The sequence below is a fragment of the Peromyscus maniculatus genome, chromosome 3 (assembly GCF_049852395.1).
Source record: "Peromyscus maniculatus bairdii isolate BWxNUB_F1_BW_parent chromosome 3, HU_Pman_BW_mat_3.1, whole genome shotgun sequence".
Taxonomy (NCBI): domain Eukaryota; kingdom Metazoa; phylum Chordata; class Mammalia; order Rodentia; family Cricetidae; genus Peromyscus; species Peromyscus maniculatus.
In genome coordinates this window covers 146,009,830-146,019,315 of record NC_134854.1, presented here as the reverse complement: position 1 = coordinate 146,019,315, position 9,486 = coordinate 146,009,830, and positions in this window count along the sequence as shown.

Genomic DNA, 9,486 nt, shown 5'->3' with positions numbered 1-9,486 from the left:
ACATTAATGATGTCTAGTCCATTAACATTTGACAGATTCAGATAAAAACTCCATTATATATATTAACAATGTCCAGTCCAGTAACATCTGATAAACTCAGACCAAAAAATTTTCATTACTTATCTTATTTAAAACAAGTAGTTCCTTTTTAAAAGTAGATTCCATAATCTCCCTTTTATCTTATCATATCCATATTTTCTCTTTTTTCTTTTCATAATAGATTCATTAGTCTACCTTTTGTCATTTTTATATCTTCCCCTTTTTCTTCAGTGTAGATTCAGTGATCTATCTATTTATCCTATTATTTCTTTATCTTTTTTCTCAGAGTAGATTCGATAATCTATCTCATATCTATATTTTCTTTTTCTTTTTGCTCTCTAGGGGTGAAGATATCTTTAGGGAATCTTGAAAAGAAAATTTTGGGGTTAATCATCAAGTCCTGTATCGTTTGTCCAGTCTCTGCATAATAGGAAAGTTCAGGGCTTGTTTCAAGTCCTTGTTTGAGTAGTCTGTCAGGCTGGATCATCTCAACTAGTCCTCTCGAAATTGTCCTGACCAGTTTGTAGTCCAAAGTCGATTTTTCCATGGTGTTAATCGCTTAATGGCTTTACCACAGTCCATGTAGAATCATCGTTGTAGGATCCTGTCATCTTTTTGAAGATTTCAAAGTCACTGTTAGGCATGGTCATGGTTTCATGCAAACTTTTTTTTTTTTTTTTTTTTTGCCTCCTCTGTGGTTTGGAGCAATCACAGTCTGATAAATGTCTCTCTCTCGGAACCATGAACATTCTTCCCTAGTACAGGAAATCTTCACAGTTATTTCTCCCCACCATTTTTCTTGCCAAACTTTTCCAAACTGACCTTTGCTGATGCTTTCTTGTAACACGATGGTCCTGGCAATTCTTCTCTGAAAACGCAGCGGTAAACCCTTCGTCCCAGGTAGCAGCATCACCGCAGTCACCAACATGATGAGAAGGAGCTGGCAATGTGGAGCAGTAGCCACTGCTTCCATGGTCCCACCACTGTTTGTGGCTCAGTCTGGGCCAAAGCTTCTCCCAAACCTCCTAGGCCGGCCTCAAACTCGGGATCCTCCTGCCTCTGTCTCCTTCAGCAAATCCTACCGGCGTGCGCCACCACAACCGGCTGAGTGTAACTTGGGCCTGAGCTGGGGCTCACAAGGCCACAGGCAAACAGCTTTTTCATGAATTCGTAACACGAACGTTGGGCGCCAGATATAGATGTAACCAACCATCTTATTAAATAAGAAACACAGAAACAATGTAAAAGAGAAAGCCGAGAGGTCAGAGCTCAGAGCTAAAATCTCACCCTTCTGCCTGCGGTTTCCCAGCTTCCCGAAAGAGACCTATTTCCTGTCTGATCGTCTATTTATAGTATTTTGTTCTGCCTTCTCATTGGTTGTAAACCCTAACATGTGACTGCCTCGTCACTGTGTGAATGTACAGCCCCCTAGGTCTTAAAAGTATATGTCTCCAATGCTGGCTGTATCCCTGAACACACAGAGATCTATGGGATTAAAGGCATGTGCCACCACTGCCACACTCTTGCTATGGCTCTAATAGCTCTGACCCCCGGACAACTTTATTTATTAACATACAATCAAAATAATATTTCAGTACAATTAGATTACCACCACATTTTCCCTTTTCTATTTTAATAAAAAGAAAAAAAGAAAAAGGTTATAACTAACAAAAGAAAAACTATATACAAAAGTACAATAACTATATACAAAATATACAAGTAATAAATACCTAAACAGGTATTTGACAAATCAGAGAAAATAATTCCATTATCTATCCTATTTTGGTAATTCCAAGATGTATCTAATGTACTTTCTATCCTAATTAATTTTCAACTATAACTAACTAATCTTCAACCATAACTAACTAATCTTCAACTCCCTCAGAGACCCAAGAAGGGAATAATATTAGCTAACAAAAATAAAAACAGGAAGTGCATGCAAGCAACTTCCAAAAAATTTGTGAGTTGACAGAAACAGCCAGCTGCCTGGGCAGTCACCTGAGGTTTCTCCACAGTGTTGGGACATCATCTTCAGCCTATAGGCTTAGTGTATCTGACAGACTCATTTGTGATGTAGGATGTACACAAAGTCAACAGTTCAACCTCACATTGGGTGAGAGCAGTCCACGTACCAGAAACACCTGAATTCCACTAGTGTCCTGTCATGATTCAGGATTTTAAATTCTGGAAATTGTTGACAGTTTTTAAATTCAGCTGTTCATTCTTCTTGGCTGTGTATATATGGCTTCATCTCAGCATCCCCTTCTTCTCCACATCCCTCTATTAAATGCCAGTCTACTATCGAGAGGTGTGAGCTTTCAGCTGCTGTTCCATTGCACAACAGAAGCCATCGGCCCTCTACCTGTTAAGCTGCCTTTGAAGAAAAGGGCACTGTACCTTTTCTGGATTGCGAAAGCCACTTCAGGGATGGGGCCATATTGTCCTGGCCTCAGAAGATGCCTTTTGATAAAGACATAACCACACTTGTTTTGGCAAGAATCAGTAGCCCTTTGTTTTGTGTCCTGTCTGTCCATTTTGTCCTGTTGATTTGAGGATACTTTGTTGTCCAGTGGCTAACTTTTGCCACAATGAAAGTTGACTCCGTATACAGTTTCTTCAATGCCCATATTTTCTGTGAAGTAGATTGGTACTGCCAGGAGCCGACATGTCTCAAAAAAGAAAAATTTTCTAAGTTATTAAAACATTTTAAATGGCATATTCTGTAGATCTCTGAAGGGTTTGAAAATGACCTGTCTAAAACATCTCTGCTCAATTTTTTAAAACATATCTAATATGACTACAAGTTCTATGGTAATGTCTAACTACTAACTTTCATTTCTTTATATCCTAATAGTTGATAATAATAACATTCAAGGATCAGAAATTTGCATTACATTGTTAAATGAATGGTATAAATACAATTAGAAATATACATATAGCATTTTCTAACAATATCAGTTTCAAATTTGTATACAATATAAAACAATTCAATCCAATGTAAAGTATTAGTAATTGTCTTTTTCTTTTCTTTCTTTCCTTCTTTTTTCTTTTTTTTAACAAGAACCTTAAATCTAATCTCCTTTGCTTAGCCTTTTTCTTAACCCTTGACAATAACTTGTAACCAACCCCCCTAAATACTGAAAATTATCCCAGACCCAAAACCCATTAAAAAGACCAAAAACCACCCGCCCCACACAACCTCTTTGGGAATGTGGGCATCGTATTCTTAAAATTGCTTCCTGCTGGGTATGGGCGAAGTTATCTTTATCCTGAAAGAAAAATTTTAGGTTAATTATCAAATTCTAGGAAAGGTAAATATATCCTTCATTATACAGCCTGTGTATAATGCCAAAGGAAAAAGGCCAATTACTTATAAATGCATACCCATCAGAATAACATCTGACTTCTCAATGGAGACTTTGAAAGCCATAAGAACCAGGACAGATGTAATACAGACACTAAGAGACCATGGATGTCAGCCTAGATTAATATACCTAGCAAAATTTTCAATCACCATAGATGGATTGAACAAGACATTCCAAGACAAAACCAGATTTAAACAATATCTATCCATAAATCCAGCCCTGCAGAAAGCAATAGAAGGAAAATTCAAACCTAAGGAAGTCAGATACACCCATGAAAACACAGGCAATAAATAACCCCAGAGCAGTAAAGCCCAAAACAGAAATGCACACACACTAACACCAAAAGATAACAGGAATTAACAGTCATTGGTCATTAATATCCCTTAATATCACTGGACTTAATCCACCTATAAAAAGACACAGGCTGACAGAATGAATATGAAAGCAGGACCCATCTTTCTGCTGCACACAAGAAACACCTCAACTTCAAAGACAGACACTACCTCAGAGTGAAAGACAGGGAAAAGTCTTTCCAATCAAATAGCAAACAATTAAGGCATGACAACATCCATTTTGACTAAACAGCCAAGTTCTGACACCATATTCTAGAGGACCATCTGCCCCTCACCATTGTGTGGGCTCACACTTCCCACTCAGCTGCCTCCAGCAGGTGGGAAGGCAAAGCTCAAGTCCCTTTGAAGCTGCTCCTCTGAGCTCTCTGCTTCCCACTGTCTTCATAACTCACTCATGGGCACTCTCCACTCACTGGGCCACTGAACACATCCTGACACAGCTCTGGTTAGCAGCTGTGGGAGGAGGCTGTCTCTCTCCTCATGCCTCTCTTCCCTTGATCCCTGCACTGCTCAGCACCAGCCTTGAGCCTTTCGGGTTCAAGCATTGTTGGGAACAGTTGGGAGAATTAATGGATCACAATATACCAGAGGGGAACTTAAACTAGTTGCTAATAATAGGATCATTTGAGTTCCTCCTGCAAATGTCTTCCAGCTCACACCCACATGCTCAGCCTCCAACTTTTCCAAACACTTCCCTTCTTGAAATCTCCTCTGGCTACTCCCATGTTCAGACACCTAACAAGCAAACAGCATCTGGTTGCTGCCTTGAGGACCAGCCTCCAGCAGCACAGGGCTTGAGGGGGAGCCTTCAGATCCAGGAGACCTGGACTTTTTATTTGCTAGAGATAAAACACACACACACACACACACACACACACACACACACACACACACACACACACACACACACACAGGATCTATCATCTCTCTCAGTTCTTCATTCCTTTTCTTACCTCTATCCATAAATGTCCCTTCTGTCTCTCTTGATGTCTTCATTCTGACTAACTTGATTTTTTCCCTTACAGCTTATATACCCCAGCAAAATCTTTCAGGCAATATAAAAATTACAATGTGGTTACATTCTATTATTCAAGTGAATGATTACAATAAATAAGGTAAAAACATGCTTTTCATCTCCCTTACATGATTAAACCAAGTCATCCCAAGAACCCACATGCATTCACCTCTAAGTAACTCGTTATAGATTAACAGAGTGTAAGCAATCAGGGTATTTTCTCAGCCAGTTCGTTTACTGGCAGGCTGCATTTTGCAGTTACAAAGAAAGGACCAATCATTTTATTATTTGTCTCAAAAGGTAATCTTAAAATAAATCTTAGAAGAATCACAAATCTAAATTTTTATATTTGAAAAACAGTCAATCATCTCAATTTTAAATCCTCAAGGTGCATTCAGCAACAGGTTTTTTGTTTTTTGTTTTATATCGGGAAACTGAGGGCAGAAATGGGCATAAGAAATTAATCACCATCTTTGATCACCAATCAATCCAATAAATGTAACCAATTATTACATCAGCTAGTAATAATTGGGCTAATTTGTTTTTGTTCCCAGAATTTAATGAGTCCGTCACTCAGCTATGCGCCTTTCTAAACTTTAGTTTCCTAGGGTTTTCTACCACAAAGCTATTCATAAAAACATCACAATCTAACCTTAAATTATTTTTTAAGGCTTTGTTTCAGCTATGATGCACTCTGAAACCTGTGAACACATCTCCCAACATTAATATTGGAAGAATTTAAGCTAGCTGGGCTTTTGGAACTCAATAGCTTTAATTAATTATTAACCTAAGCCACAGTCTATAAGGTTCCTCAATAGAAACTCATGTGTTCTAGCTGTGAGATATTTCCTTGTTCTGTTTTTTATACTCTGCAGCTTCTGCTTTATAAGAGGCACAGGCAACATTATATCCTTCCTTTACCTATGTTAATTTTCCCACTAAACTAACTTCTATCATAATCACTTACTATATTTAATAAAACTGCTCAATCATCAAAATCTTATTTAAACTAACACTATTATTATATAAAATAATTGCTTAGGAGGAAATGATCTCCATAATCATCCACAGGTAAAACTTAACTCTTTGAGGACAACTGTCCAGTAAAACGGCATATTACCAAGAGATGATCACACTGCATTAAGGGCAGTGGGGACTCCCCAGGCCCATTCTCACCATGCCAGATACCAGAGGAAGACGGCAGCAGCAAAGGTGGAAATGCACAGCAGTAGCAAGAGACGTTCTGGGGCTGAGGTTCTCAGGGCTATGCCTATCCCAGATTCACCCATCAGGGTTTTTTTTTCCTCGTGGGTCGGCTTCCCGAAACTTAAATGGCACCTGCTGCTCCTTTGACATGGCCACTGGCACATGTGCATACAGAACACACACACACACACACACACACACACACACACACACACACACGCACGCACACACACACACACACACACACACACACACTTAATTTGTGTTTTTCTTGTTTCTAGATTTTCTCTTACTCTTCTATCCAAACATCCTGAAAACCGAGAATTCACACTATTATCCCATTTTAATGTAATGCCATCATGGCTCTCAATTCTTACCCAAATTTCAGCATTTCTACCTACTTCTGTGAGTAGAAAATCTGTGATCATTATCTCTATGGAATGCTCTCAAGTGACAATCTCTTGGATGCTGCCCATCACCCTCCCACGTCTAAGCTGCCTGTCTCTCCAGGATGGGCTCCAGCCCTCAGGTCAAGCCTGTGTCCCCTGCACTGATGCCTTCCTCCCTTTAGCAGGACCAGACACCTTGCTGAAGTCCTCACACCATGGCTGAGGAAGGCCTCCTTCACAGGTCTTCTGTGCTGACTCCTGGTGCTAATCCCTGAGGACTCTCCCCTTACCCCTGAGGCTTTACACTCCACTAGGTCACCTCCATGTGCAGAAGCCCTCATCCCCCTGGAAGGTACTGAGTGGCCACACAGAGCTATCCCACCAGGTAGACCGCATCCTTACCTTGCCAGTCTCTGAAACCCATACCAGCTCTGTCTTCTGCACAGACACTCTCCTCAGCCTATTTGACCACTACACCCAATGCCAGGACATCCACAACCAGGCAAGGATGCTCTCCTTACTCTACTAGACACTAAGGTCCCACACTGATGTCTACAATAGAGACACTCTTTACCCATGCCTGGTCTACCCTTTGCAAGGAAGATCCTTTCAACCCTCTGTCTCTGAATCCAGTCCAGTATGGAGCAAAGACTATGAACAGGTGCCCTCCTCACTATGCCTGGTGCCCTCCTCCCCATGCATCGGTACCGTATTCACCATACACAGGTGCCCTACTCACGATACATGGGTGCAGTACTCACCATGAGAGGGCACATGTGCACTCCCCAAGCTGCACAGGCACCCTTCTCACTATGCCTGGGTGCCCTCCTCATCCTACACTGGGGTCCTCCTCACCGTTTATGGAAGTCTTCCCCGTCCTGTATGGGTGCCCTCCATACCATGCGTGAGTGCCCTCCACTACATGCACGGTTGCCCTGCTCACCATGCATAGGTGCCCTCCTCACTCTACACAGGTGCACTCCTCACTATAAACAGGTGCCCTCCTCACTCTACACAGGTGCACTCCTCACTATACACAGGTGCACTCCTCACTATACACAGGTGCCCTCCTCACTCTGCACAGGTGCACTCCTCACTATACACAGGTGCCCTCCTCACTCTACACAGGTGCACTCCTCACTATACACAGGTGCACTCCTCACTCTACACAAGTGCACTCCTCACTATACACAGGTGCCCTCCTCACTCTACACAGGTGCACTCCTCACTATACACAGGTGCCCTCCTCACTATACACAGGTGCACTCCTCACTATACACAGGTGCACTCCTCACTCTGCACAGGTGCACTCCTCACTATACACAGGTGCACTCCTCACTCTACACAGGTGCCCTCCTCATCCGTCCAAATTCCCAGTTCCTCAATCAGGATCCTTTCCTCACCTATTTGCAGGTCTGACCCCCCCACAGGAAGTGACCTAATGAGTTCATCCTCTCCTCGCCATGCTGGAGCACAGACTCCCTACAAGTGACCATTCCACAGCATAGCTGCCCTCCTCACCTCTCAGACTCTGACGTCTCACACCAGACTGCTCCATGGAGACTCTCCTGAATCCATACACTTTCTCACCAGCATGCTGACATTCCCCTCACTGCTTGGGCTCCAGTTCTGCTGTCATACCAGCCCTCAGAATGGTCACCCAGACCCTGGATAAGACCATTGCTGCCCCATAACTGACCCTTCCACAGACACCTGCCTTGCCCTCCCTACACCATTCTTTATTCAGTAAGTTACTAAGTAACTGAGGTGCTGCAAGGAAATAAACTGGATACGACAAAATATAAAGTCCTGTGTAATTATTAAACTATTGACTAATTCCATAGTGATAAAAATGCATACATACCACTTCACTCCACTCACAGATGCTCAGGGTTGCACCTTCTCACCAAAATATATTTCTAAAGTTATCATATCCCACATACACTAAAATAAGTCATACACACTATTTAAGTGACTTCCAACAACAAATATTTGGCATTTGTGCATGTCCTAAGATTCTGTCTACGGGTCACTGTAATTCTGTTAAGCTTCTTTCCACATTTATTATTTGGGTGCCAGGATCATAGAGTATAGCACCTTCTTGTAAACTGAATGTGTAGTAGACTCCCATATTCAGAGAATCAGATTCATTCTCATTTTATGGGCAAATCAAAGTCAGCTGGACACACCAGGCAATTGTGGATGAAAGCATGCTCTATAAAAAGGAGGTTGGATTGTTGAAACAGCCCTTCTATAGAGGAGTATGAAAGCACTGGGACCAGCATAGCATCTGCACCTAACCCTTTCCTGTTTGCTCAGGAGATGTTTTGTTTTGGATTTCAAAATGGACCATTAGTCCCATCAGTAAAAAGAGGTACTATTGCAACACAAGCAGGAAATATTAAAAATTGCTGGAGAGATGTCTCAGTGGTTAAGAACACTGGCTGCTCATCCAAAGTTCCTGAGTTCAATTCCCAGGAACCACAAAGTGGCTAACAGCCATCTCTTGTGGGATCTGATGGCCTGTTGTGGCAGGAAGTCATACATGTAGATAAAGCACTTCACATACATAAATAAAATTGTCAAACTTGTGCTTTACTTATCTCTGATATTGAAATAAATTAGTGTCATATGGGTTTGGTGTTGGGTGTCTGTCATGTACATCATGGGGTCTGTCAGGAAGCAGTGTGGGAGTGCCTGGGATGGTGATGGTGCACATTCTCCTGTTCACCTACATCTGCAGTCATATCATTTTACACTTGACCTTTCAAAGAAAGACTTTCTCTGAACTTCTAATCCAGTCATGGGAGGTGACCTCTTTAGTTCTTTGGAATTCCTGGAGCTATTGAGAAATCTATTTTATCATGGTAGGCCATGAATCCTTATGCTGCTCAGTTCTTTCATAGCTCATGCTAACAAGACGATTCATGGTGGGAGCTCACTATTTCAGAAACACTGATCATGAGATTAAAGTGTGAAGCCTTTGAGCCATGAGATGTTCACCCTGGCAGGAAAGTGATGCTGAAGACTGAGTTCACTCTCTTATCAACCAAACACTCACACCTATATAATGAACCCTGACAAATCTCTGAACATCAGAGCTCAGATGAGTGCCCCCT